The sequence below is a fragment of the Cyprinus carpio genome, chromosome A5 (assembly GCF_018340385.1).
Source record: "Cyprinus carpio isolate SPL01 chromosome A5, ASM1834038v1, whole genome shotgun sequence".
NCBI classification, from domain to species: Eukaryota; Metazoa; Chordata; class Actinopteri; order Cypriniformes; family Cyprinidae; genus Cyprinus; species Cyprinus carpio.
This window is the reverse complement of record NC_056576.1, coordinates 8,636,332-8,648,730: the sequence shown is the minus strand read 5'-3', so window position 1 is coordinate 8,648,730 and position 12,399 is coordinate 8,636,332.

Below are 12,399 nucleotides of genomic sequence, written 5' to 3'. Positions count from 1 at the left end.
AAGAGTGTATTGAGTGTGTTTTCTGTATGTTTTACATGAGAAATGCTATTTATATTTTATGATTAGTTTGACATAGATTGTTCCATTTCATTTATGATGCTGGCTTAGAAAGTAGCTGCCTGTAGACAGCAAGGCAGCTCACTAAGTTTTGGAACAGAACTTATATTTAGAGGCACAGAACTAAAATCTAAAAGAGATAATTTTGTGTTTTTGTCCAGTGTCCTATGTGTTAAACTTGACCTTCTGTTGAAACGTTTTGAACCTTCCATTGTCAACTTTTCTCTTTTTCCAAATATAATTTCTCTCACCCATAATGAGTCTGTTGTTCTGAATGAACTGGGATGCACAAACCAGGCCCGGAGGTAAACAATATATCCAAACCTTATTGCTTCTACACTCACATTTGTGAATGTTTGATCTGGATTTACGGCCTCAAGCTTAGTTTGCACTGAAAATGAGCATTTTCGCTCCAATCTAAAGGGTGTCCAGTCACAGGTACTGTATCAATATATGCCTTTTTTACGTGGGAGGACTTTCTGACCAATTTCATGCTTCAGATGTCTAGATTAAAAGTCATATGCGCAGAAGAGTCAAGGTTGAAGACACCCACACACTTCACTGAGCTTGTGCTGATTAGTCACGAACTTGGGCCAAAAAAGGAGAGAGCTGTGAGAGAATGAGAAAAGGTTAGATTCAAAGATGAGTGATAAAAGAGTGATAATCCTGAATTGCACAGCAGGCTGGAGATGTACTAGCAATGACATAGAATTTGCTGATGTGGACTTTTAATGTGTTGTCCAATGTTTAAATGCAATGACATGTGAAACATGAAGCTTGAAGCATTTGCTTTACTTGTTTAGAGTATGCTTTGGTCTTAAGTGTGTAATTTAATATCCTTCCAACTTTCCAGTTGAAAAAAAAAAAAAACTTGTTTTTTAATCCAAAAGGAATTTCATATGCTAAAAGTATAAATGTGATTACTAGTGAAAAACCCACCTGAGAGTAAAGTTCAGATAAGAAGATCATTACAGCTAAGAGTGGGCTGATGGAGACTGATAGTATAAATTAAGAAACAGAAAAGAATAACATGAGTTTGTTTCTAGCTTTGTTCCAAATCTAGTAAGCTGCTTTGCTGTCTACTGCATATAGACAACTCACTTACTGAAATGTATTAGTGGCTCAGTGTATTTTAGTATCACTGATATACTATTATAGTTTTGTTAATATTTTGAATTAGATTTAATTTTTATAATGTTTTGTTTTGTTTCTATAATTTTTATTTTTTTAATATGCATATAGTTTTTTATTTTATTTATTAAGGTTCATTTTATTTTATTATATATATTTTTTTATTTAGTTCTAGTAATTTTATTACTTCCCAGATGACAAATTTAGTTTAAATAAACATTTTAGGGACATTGTTTTTAAATGGAATTCTAAAATATTAAAATGTCTCGTTGTCTTGTGATTATAAAAATTTGTAAAAGCTACAAAAAACATTTCTTACAACATTCTACTGACTTTATTTTAACCCAAAATATAATATTATTGAATGTTTATTTCTAATATTCTAAGAATGTTAAAACGTCCTCTAAAATGTTCTTATTGTAATTAACTTAAAGTTGACTAAATAATAATTTAACATTCCACTAACTTTTTCACCCAAAATGTAATGTTTATTTTTAATATTCTATGTTTGTTCTCAACATTGAGAACATTCATCAAGTAATAATAATATCATAAAGAATGTTGTTTTTTAATTATTTTTTTTTATTTTAGTTAGTGTTTGTTTTATTAAAACTAACAATGTTTTTATGCTTTTAGTTTTAGTTAATGATGCAAACAGTGATTTGGCTCCCTCAGCTCACTAACAGCTGATTCCATTTGTTTATGTTTGCATGTTGCTAAGCTAACGACACAGCACTAGTATGAAATAGCCTTCGAATCTGAACTTCAGAAGGCATGATGTTGCTCTCTATGTTTAGGAATAGCTTTTGTGTCATATGCAAACTTGTGAAGCCTTAAAATGCCATCTAGGCAGTTCGCTAGGTTTTGGATGTAATGTGTTTGTGTGTATTTTTTATTTTTTTTTTTTTTTTTTTTTTTTTTAATGTGACCCATCAGAAGCGGAAGACACAAACATAATTCCTCATGCTGGTTTAACTTTATCCGTTTTCCTTTTCATAGGCTGTGACAACGAGGGGTTCCTGTTCTTCAGAAGGCCTTTCTCTCTCTCATTGTCTCATCTGGACTGCATTCTCACACCCAATCAAGCCCTGGACCAAGGTCTTACCTCATCAGTCACAAGACAGGAAATCTTGGCGCTGGCTTCCTGTGATCCTTATGATGGACTGAGTTCTTTATAGAGAGTCCCTGCTTCGTTAGTCTATGCAGAATAGGGCCGGTACCTTCGGTTTGATTTCGGTTTTAAAAACAGGCTGCATCTTCATAATCAAGTCAATATCTGTCCTCCATTCCAAACAAATCTACTACCAACATCACATCCATTCTGGAGACGCATTAAAGGTGAAGTGTGTCATTTTTTATATTAAAATACTTTAATATACAGGTTTAATGAGCAAAGACAAGCGATTTGTAGAATGATTTCCTTGTGTAGCTTTCCAAACATTTGCTCTGTTTATTTAACTGATCTGAAACAGTGACATTAATTCAACCAATGGAATAATTTCGCGGATGATGCACCTGTTTATCTAAACAATTGAATGTAACTGTGATTTTTCAGCAACAATGACTCTGGAGGTATTTTACCCATTAATTTCCTCCGTAGAGATTTACAAAAAAAAATTCAAATACAACTATCAACCAAATCAACCACACCACAAAATAATAACAAAATCAAATTTGATTCAAATGAAAGCTATTAGAAAATAAGAAAACAGGTAAAAGACTGTGTACTTGATTATTTCATGAAGAAAAAAGTATGATGCGAACCAGAAATCAATCAAAAGTGTCAGAAAAGACATTTATAATGTTACAAAAGTTTTCTATTTTAAATAAACAGTGAATAAAATATTAAGAAAAAAAAATGTTTCTTAAACAGCAAATCAGCATATTAGAATAATTTCTGAAGTATGATGATAACAGGAATAAATTAGATTTAAAAAAAAAAAACAGTCAAACAGAAAATTTCACAATATTATAATTTACTGCGTTTTAATTTATAAATGCACACTTGGTGAGCATAAAAGACTTAATAAAATTATAATAAAATGAAAATGACCAACACCAAAGTTTTGAACAGTAGAGTATAGATTTGAAAATGTGCATATACAGTAATCTTTGTACAGAGGACAACAGTACAACAATGACCAGTCAAACCAAGCTTTAACGCAGATATAAAAAAAGACAACAGATTCTCACCAGCTGGAAATAATATTTACTTCTTCAGAAGAAAAAAGGATTGTTTGAGAAACCTGTCTGGTTATTCATTTAATTTTACACTTCACCTTTAATATCTGCTTCATTTAATCTTCATTTAATGCTATTTTAATGTCCAGGTAACCTCATCCTTTTACATAATGTAAAACACACACTAAGATGCGGTCATACTCACCTAATCAATGCTCTGTCTCTGTCGTCTGATGAGTCAGTGTCTGCGCAGGAGCTGTTCAGGTATGCAGCCGCACGAGCCCTCATTTCATTACATTACTCTTTGCACTCAGGACAGTAAAATGATCTCACTGACATTTTCTGCCCATTGGACAGACATCACTGTGTTCAGAGAAATCTGCTAGTTGAACTTTAACTTTCAGCATAATAAATGATTGTATTAGTCATACAGCAGAGTTAAGAGCGGGGGCCGACAGTTGGGATGTGCTTAATTGTGTGTAAGTGCGTCTCTTTATGAGTAATGTGTATATGGGTAAAAAACATATAACTTTTATTAATAAGCCATCAACAAGCTTTTTTACAATCACAATTACTGTTACTCATACTTAATATGTTTGGAATCCCACATTGTTTATGCATCGTTAGTGCAAATTTTCTTGGTGGATGATAAAACAGGTGGAAAAATGCAATAGACTTACAATGATGGAAGAAGTCATAGCTAGAGATCTGAGCTTAGGCATATGTTAAGCGGTGCAATGCGATACAGACACGGCTGTGCAAGAGACAGAGCGGAAGCTTACCTGGGCCTTGTTATGCTTCTTTTTCTACGTTCTGCACGTCTCTCTTGCACAGATTTCAAAGTAAACAATGGTTGTGTTCAGTGTAGATACAGTGTTAGCAATGACCTTGCAATTATCAATAACACCTTAGCAAATGCATAGCAATGATCAAAAAAAAAAACACTCAAAACGTCTTTTTAACAACATAGCAACAGCCTAGCAATCACTACAACACCCTACACTGTAAAAAAATATATAAATAAATAAAAATGATAATAAAAAAAATAAAACCTTTGAAAATAGGGCACAGTTTACTGCATTGATATGAATGAATTTTCTGTATTGATTTTTTACAGGTGTTTACCCGTATTTTTAATTTTGCACCTAATTGCATGGTATTTTAGGGTTAACAGAAATGTCCATAAAATTAATGGATAATGCCCTGGTAGAAAATCACCAGTACATTTTTTTAAACAGTGTAACAGATTTTTCACATTCATACATTTGTAAAATGCATGTTATATCAAAAGGCCAAAAAAAGAAAAAACCCACAAATAAGATGGAAGGACCAGAGTCGAAACTAGAAAACGGAATATCTTAGAAACTAAGCAACAGCCTTGCAGCTATCCATAACACCATAGCAACTGTGTAGCAACTTTCAACACAACCCTAAAGGTGAAGTCAAATTTGCTAAATTTTGCACCCAAAAATGGTCCATTTTCCATTATCGTTAGTGTAGCAATGTAAGAAACATGGCTTACACAGAAGTAATGTTCAAATCAAGCTGCTTTCTGATGAATGTGAGCAAAATCTGCATGGGAACTTTTTCGCCCTTACCCAAAACTCTCAATTGCACAAATTCCTTTAGAAATTAATTGAATTTGCCCATGAAATTTCACAAAGCAACACTGACTTTTTCATGCATTCTTAAAATGCATGCCAAATAATGCCCCGTAACACAGATCAGTAGTTTGTGTACAATCACATATAAATATTTTGTTTGACTTTATTTGGGGTAAAACTTTAAAACACTACTAGTGGTGTTTCCTAAGCCAAACATCACTATTACTGTACTTAATGTTATGGATCCCACATTGTTTGTGCATTATTTTCAACACTTTCAAATATATGTTTTTCACCTGGCGGACATTTTTAAACTATTTGAATGCACATAAACTAATGATCTGATAAGCAATATGCAAAGTGTGATGTTCTTAATATATGAAGTTTTAACCTTTGCTTTCTGACAGCGTGAGTGTGATCATTAGCATTCGTAGCGCAGGAAGATGGGCTGATAGAGCTGTGTAGCATTAAATGAAAGCTTGTAGCCAACAATAACCTGAACCCACCACACAGTAAACACAAATCACATAATCACCTAATAAAAAACAAAATCACCAAAACACTAATGAATAAAAAAATCAACCATCACGTTATGGCATAAAAGAAGCACCCCCATACATAACAACTAATTCCATAAATCATTAACCAACGCAGAATTGTTAATTTTTCAACACGCCCTGCTTTGAGGCACATTTTCATGTAATTTTCAACGTAGGCGAGTGATTTGCTGCTTTGATAATTACCAAATAATTCACATTCTGGATAATTAGACCAAACAACCCTGTGAGCAAGAGAATTCATTAACAATCTTCACTACTGATGCTTCGTTTGAAAGGCTTATCACACATTCCATCTCTCTCATGGCACTCATTTGTAAGACGCTTCAGATATCATCATACTCTGATTAGCTTTCTGAACGTTTCCTAGAATCTGCGGAGGGAGAAATCTTTGTTTTTCTTTAATCAGTTCATTACAGTTATTTACATTTCATTTCTTGTTACCTGTATGAATTAAATGAATTAAACCAAACTTTACAGAAGATTTCCCATCAGTCAGTATTCTGAAATATGCCCTATGGCCTCCCTGTGTACACAGTGCCAGTCTGCCCAAGAGTTTGTGAATTATTATCAATAAATACTTTCCACTGATGAGAAGATTCATACTGTGACCCTTTATGGCTGTATTTGCTAGAAAGTCCAGCGGCAGACAGAAAAAGTTGTTGGTGTGAGAACCATGAATGTATCCCAGAAAAAAAAAAAAGGATGAAAGGAATCAATTAATGTAAATCAACATCATTGCAAAGAGTTGCACCATCAACTATTGCGCACAATGTGCTTAAAGGAATAGTTCACCAAAAAATACATTTTGCTGAAAATTTACTCATCCTCAAACATCCAAGATGTAGATGATTTTGTTTCTTCAAACTCAGCTTTGGAGAAATGTAGCATTACATTACCAATAGATACTCTGCAGTGAATGGGTGCCGTCAGAATGAGAGTCCAAACAGCTGATAAAAACATCACAATAATCCACATGTAATCCACACAACTTCAGTCCACCAGTTAACATTTTGTGAAGCAAAAAGCTGCTTGTTTGTAAGAAATGAATCCATCATTTCCACGAATCCATCAATCCACATTTCAACTCAAAGGGATAGTTCACCCAAAAATGAAAATTCTGTAATTTATAAATTTTTGTGTTAATTTGTGTTCTAAAGATGAACAAAGGTCTAACAGGGTTGGAACGACATGACTGAAAGTGAAAGTGACATGACATACAACCAAGTATGGTGACTCATATTCAGAATTCGTGCCCTGCATTTAACTCATCCAAAGTGCACACACACAGCAGTGAACACACACACACACTGTGAACACACACCCGGAGCAGTGGGCAGCCATTTATGCTGCGGTGCCCAGGAAGCAGTTGGGGGTTGGGTGCCTTGCTCAAGCGCACCTCAGTCATGGTATTGCCGGCCCGAGACTGGAACTCGCAACCTTTGGATTGTGAGTCCGACTCTCTAACCATTAGGCCACGACTTCCTACTCACGAGGGTAAGTAATTAATAACAGAATTTTTATTTTTGGGTGAACTAACCTTTTAAAACTGTTACTGAGTCCTCAATCCATAATATTACTTTATCGAGTAAAAACAAAGTCAAACAGTAAAACAGTTTTAAAAATGATGTTGGTTGATTATGGTTTTGAAGACAAAAGGGGATGGACTTTTTCACTAGAATAGTTATTATGGATTATGGACTTGTATTTTGGCTTTTTAAAGTAAAAACATTTAAAAGTACATTTTAAAGTAAGGATTTCTTTTTTACAAACACCCAGCTTTTTGTTTCACCAGACATTAATTAATGAACTGTAGTCATGTGGATTACTGTGATGTTTAATCAGCTGTTTGGACTCTCATTCTGATGGCATTCACTGCAGAGGAACCATTGGTGAGCAAGTGATGTAATGCTACATTTCTCCAAATCTGTTCTGATAAAGAAACAAACTCATCTACATCTTGGATGGTCTGAGGGTGAGTACATTTTCAGCAAGTTTTCATTAGTGACCTATTCCCTAAAAACTGTAAGGCTCCAGCCTCTAGTTGCTGCTCTTGTAATGACTTTCCCAACCATTAGCTGGCACTGACACTCATGAGGTGTAATGACTTTCCCATCCACTAAGTGGCCCAGCCATTGTAGAACTCTTTGGGTTACCACTAATTAGGACTTGATTTCTCCCACCTGCTGGTCATTTATCTTGTTTGTGTTCTGCCTATTTAAGTGTGCCTCTTCCTTTGAATTGTGTTCAATCTTGAGCCTACTTAGCACGTGTAACCCTTGCCTAGAAAGCCAAGTTAGTTAAATTTCTGGATTTGTTTTTGCTCATCTTTTGTTTTGTATTTTTACTGAGGAAGCACGGGTTCCTTTATGTTGTACTTTGGAACCTCCATTTCCTGGGCTTCTGTCTAAACCAAGACAACCTGCACCAGAGAAGTATGATGGGAATCCTGAGAGATGTCGGGGCTTTGTCACTCAGTGCACTCTAGTATTTGGATTACAACCTAACTGTTTCCCAACAGAGAGCAGTAAGGTTGCATACATCATCACTCTGCTCACCGGAAAAGCGCTGGACTGGGCTACGGCACTGTGGGAACAACAATCCCCACTTACTGAAAGTTGTGACCTATTTGTTGCAGAGGTGAGGAGGGTCTTTCATCACCCTGCTAGTGGGGGAGAGGTTGACCACAAGCTGCTTCAGATCTCTCAAGGGCCAAGGAGTGTAGCAGAATTTGCTTTTGAGTTCAACACTTTAGCAACAGAGAGCGGATTGGACCAATGAGCCCTGAGAGCGACTTTCCACCGTGCCCTCTCCCCTGAACTCAAGGATGAACTGGCCTTCCGGGATCCGGCTCCTGACCTAGAGTCCCCTTTTGACATTGCCATCAGGGTGGACAACCGCATTCGAGAGCGCAAACGGGAACGCTGTGGGGAGGTCTGGCTGCCTGAGCCCCAAGTTTCTAGCAGTACCCTTGATCCACCTCCACTCCCCAGGAATTTAGAGGAACCCATGCAGCTGGGAAGGGCCAGACAGTCACAAACCGAGAGGGAATGATGCATGAGGGAGAAGTGCTGTTTGTACTGTGGTAAGCCAGACCACTTCAGGTCCAACTGCCCGGAGCTGACCGGAAAAGACAACTCTCGTCCGAGAAGAGGGTGGCTGGGATAAGAGTAATCACATTCCCCCAACCAGCGGCTTCTGGGGTTTCAATAGTGTGTCACTGGATTGGGTTAACCAACATCACAAGCTTCTGGCCTTCCTAGATTCAGGGGAAATTTTATGGATTTTACTTTAGCCAGACACCTGAGAATTCAGCCCATCTCTCTTCAAGAACCCCTGACCATAACTGCATTGGATGGGAAACCTCTGGGCTCTGGTCAGGTGAGACAGTGCACTACACCCCTCCATCTCAAAATTGGTTGTCATAAGGAGAAGATACAGTTTTTCTTGATCCATTCACCAGAGTTCCCCGTAATCCTTGGTTTCCCATGGTTATCCCTCCACAATCCACACATAGATTGGACAGCCAGGGCAGTGATTGATTGGGGTACTAATTGTGGTATTTCGGGTCTTTCTCTCTGTTATTTTTCCTAGTTGCTGGCGAAATCTCCTGACTCACCAACCACTTCCAAGCTGCTGCCAATCCACAGAGGTGCTAACTATCCCCAAGCTAAGACCTGTATCCTCCAGTGTCCCAGTGATCCCTCCTGAGCTGTCTCGATACCCCTCAGAATATGCAGACCTCTGTGCCGCTTCTTTGCCACCCCACAGACCGTATAACTGTGCAATTGATCTGCTACCAGGTACCTGCTCTCCTCGAGGGAGACTTTATTCCCTCTCTGCCCCAGAAAGAGCTGCCATGGAGGAATATATCAATGATGCTCTTAACAATGGATTTATCCGTCCATCTACGTCATCAGTAGGGGCTGGTTTTTTCTTTGTGGGGAAGAAGGATGGCGGTCTTTGGCCGTGCATTGACTACCGAAGCCTTAATCGCATCACGGTAAAGAACCATTACCCACTGCCACTATTGACCACAGCCTACGAACTCCTTCAAGGGGCAACCATTTTCTCTAAATTGGATCTTCGAAACGCCTACCACCTTGTTAGGATATGAGAAGGACATTGACTGCCTTTAACACTCCTAAGGGACACTATGAGTATCAGGTAATGCCCTTTGGACTAGTCAATGCTCCAGCCGTTTTTCAGGCACATATTAATGATGTGCTACGGGATATGCTAGACAAGTTTGTGTTTCTATATCTTGATGACATTCTCATCTTCTCTCGTTCCTATCAAGAAAATGTCCAACATGTCTGTACTGTCCTGTCCTGACGGCTGAAGAATGGACTCTTTGTCAAGTTGGAGAAGAGCAAATTTCATGTCCCCGCTGTCTCTTTACTTGGGTTTTATAGTCTCTAGTGACAATGTCCAGAAGGATCCCAGCAAGATCCAGGCAGTTCTGAATTGGCCCCAACCATGCTCTGTCAAAGAGGTCCAACGCTTTTTGGGATTTGCCAACTTTTACCGGAGGTTTTGTAAGGGAAACAGGTCAATTTAGCTCAAAGGGAATCATTTAAGATTTTAAAGGGAATTTGAACAGAATCACTGTTTTACGGCTGATCACTGAGACGGCCAGCAATTCACTAAACGAGCCGTATAACATCAACTCTGCAATGGATATTAATATCCAAAATATAGTGAAAACACTATTAATTAGCACAGTAACAAGATCGGCAGTTTAAGACATTAACTTGTAAGCACAAAACACAAGATACTTCTCTTTTCAACCATATGAATAAGGCTTTATTAGATAAATCTAAGACATATAAACTAATCTAACACATAAGCACATGCACTCACATGTTCACACAAGTTGCAGGAAGAGAGAAAGTTAGGAAAGAATGGGTTTAAGGAGAATGAAAATGTGAAATCCCAAGTTTACAGCAATACGTGAAATTGCATAGACATGAACAACCATCAATCACTTAATTAACCCTCGCATTGAGTTCCTCAATGAGGTTAAAATTATATTAGATACACCAGTTCAGCTTAGTCTGGAGGTACGTTGCTTGCGTTGCCTGTGTAAAGGGGGTTCCCTTTGTTGTCATTGAAAAGGGTGTTTCCAGAGGTTGCTGATTGGCTGGAAGTTCAGTAGTCGTTGAAGTGATGTCTTGGGAAGCCCGTGGTTGGGCATTGGCTGACGATGTGGAGTTGTGGGCTGGTCGAAGTTGAACGAGCACTCGAGGTCAGACTCAGAGACACATCGTTACAAAACCTCAGAACACGAAACTCTCAAACGGAAAAGAAAAGAAACTAAAGTAAAAGAACAGAAGTAAAGTTTGACGAGACTAGGTGGTGTTTCTTCTCATCGTCTCATAAGTAGCAGCAGTCGTGCAGGCCGAAGCACGCTGGAACGGCGCTCGAAGAACGCTAAAAGTGATGACTAAAAGCAAAAGCTAAAAAGCAAAAGCTAAAAGCCAAAACTAAAAGCAAAATTTTATGTTGTCCTGAGTATTTAAACTGGCCTTTTAGCCACACCTAAAATGTTGTCTTGACCAATTAGATATTGTCTTTGCTCGGGGTATCATGAATCATATGTTATCTTATCAAGCACGTGAGGTTAAAAGGTCCCTCTAGGAATTTCAGTCTGGTTCTTCTTCTGTAGGTGGGGAAAGTAAATCCATGTGATCATGATTACCATCATGGGTTTACATGCGATGGTCAGGCTGTGCATCTCTTTGAGTTAAGTTTCTGGATTTGTTTCTGCTCATCTTTTGTTTTGTATTTTTACTGAGGAAGCACGGCTTCCTTTATGTTGTACTTTGGAACTTGGAATCTTCAGTAAAGCCCTTTTGTTCGATCGTCAAAGCCTGCATGTTATTCTTCTGCTCTTGGGTCCATTGGTTATCTATCATTCACCATAGCCCAGTGGTAAGACCCGAGTTTGATTCTAGCCTCAGACACCCATTACAAAAACAATGTAAATGTAGAAATCTTGTAGTCTGGCCAAGAACTGCCCACTTAAACAGGAATAGAGCATCTAACTGACCTACCAGAAGTTGCATAGGCCAACCAATCAGATTAGAGGTGGGCAAATCATGTTGTTTGTGACCAAGCCAGAAATGTTTATTAAATTTTATTTGAGATATTCCTAATTAAGATGCATTTAAATGGATTACTGATGTAAGTATATACAAGTATCATTGAACAATGAAATACTTCCTTTATGCTTGTAGCACATACTGTACTGTAAATACACAAGTGCAGTAATATTTAATTACAATATACATAATGAACCTAAAATTAAGTCATTAAAACCTAACATCGCACATAAAAAATATTTCTGATTCAGAAAATATTTCATCAGTAAATGCACTTCAAACTTTCACAGAAGCCTTTCTTTTTTTTATCTGCTGTCCTATTTTTGTTTTATGTTTGCCATTCATAACGATTAATATCCATTCTTAATGATTCATCTCAAAATCAAACTGTGCTCCAAACTCCTTTGCCACACATTTCACCTCCTCGTGGAGTTTCACAAAACATTGTGAATGAAAATCACATATTGTGCAAAAAAAAAAAAAAAAAAAAAAAAAAAAAAAAAAATGGCAGTGTACATTTTGTACAGTGATATTTCTATAATTTTTCTACTCTTGTAAACAAATGGTATTTCTAACAGCAGATGTCATGAATGTCAGCTCTGGAGCGTTCCAGGCCTTGTTACCAAATATGTGTTTTTGTTGTGCCGCTTTTGGTCAGGTTCTACTTTTGCCATCAGAAATAAAGACTTATTTATCAAAACCAGCGATGAATAATGTTTTTGCATGACTTCAACACACCGATATATATGAGAGAAATAGAGTATC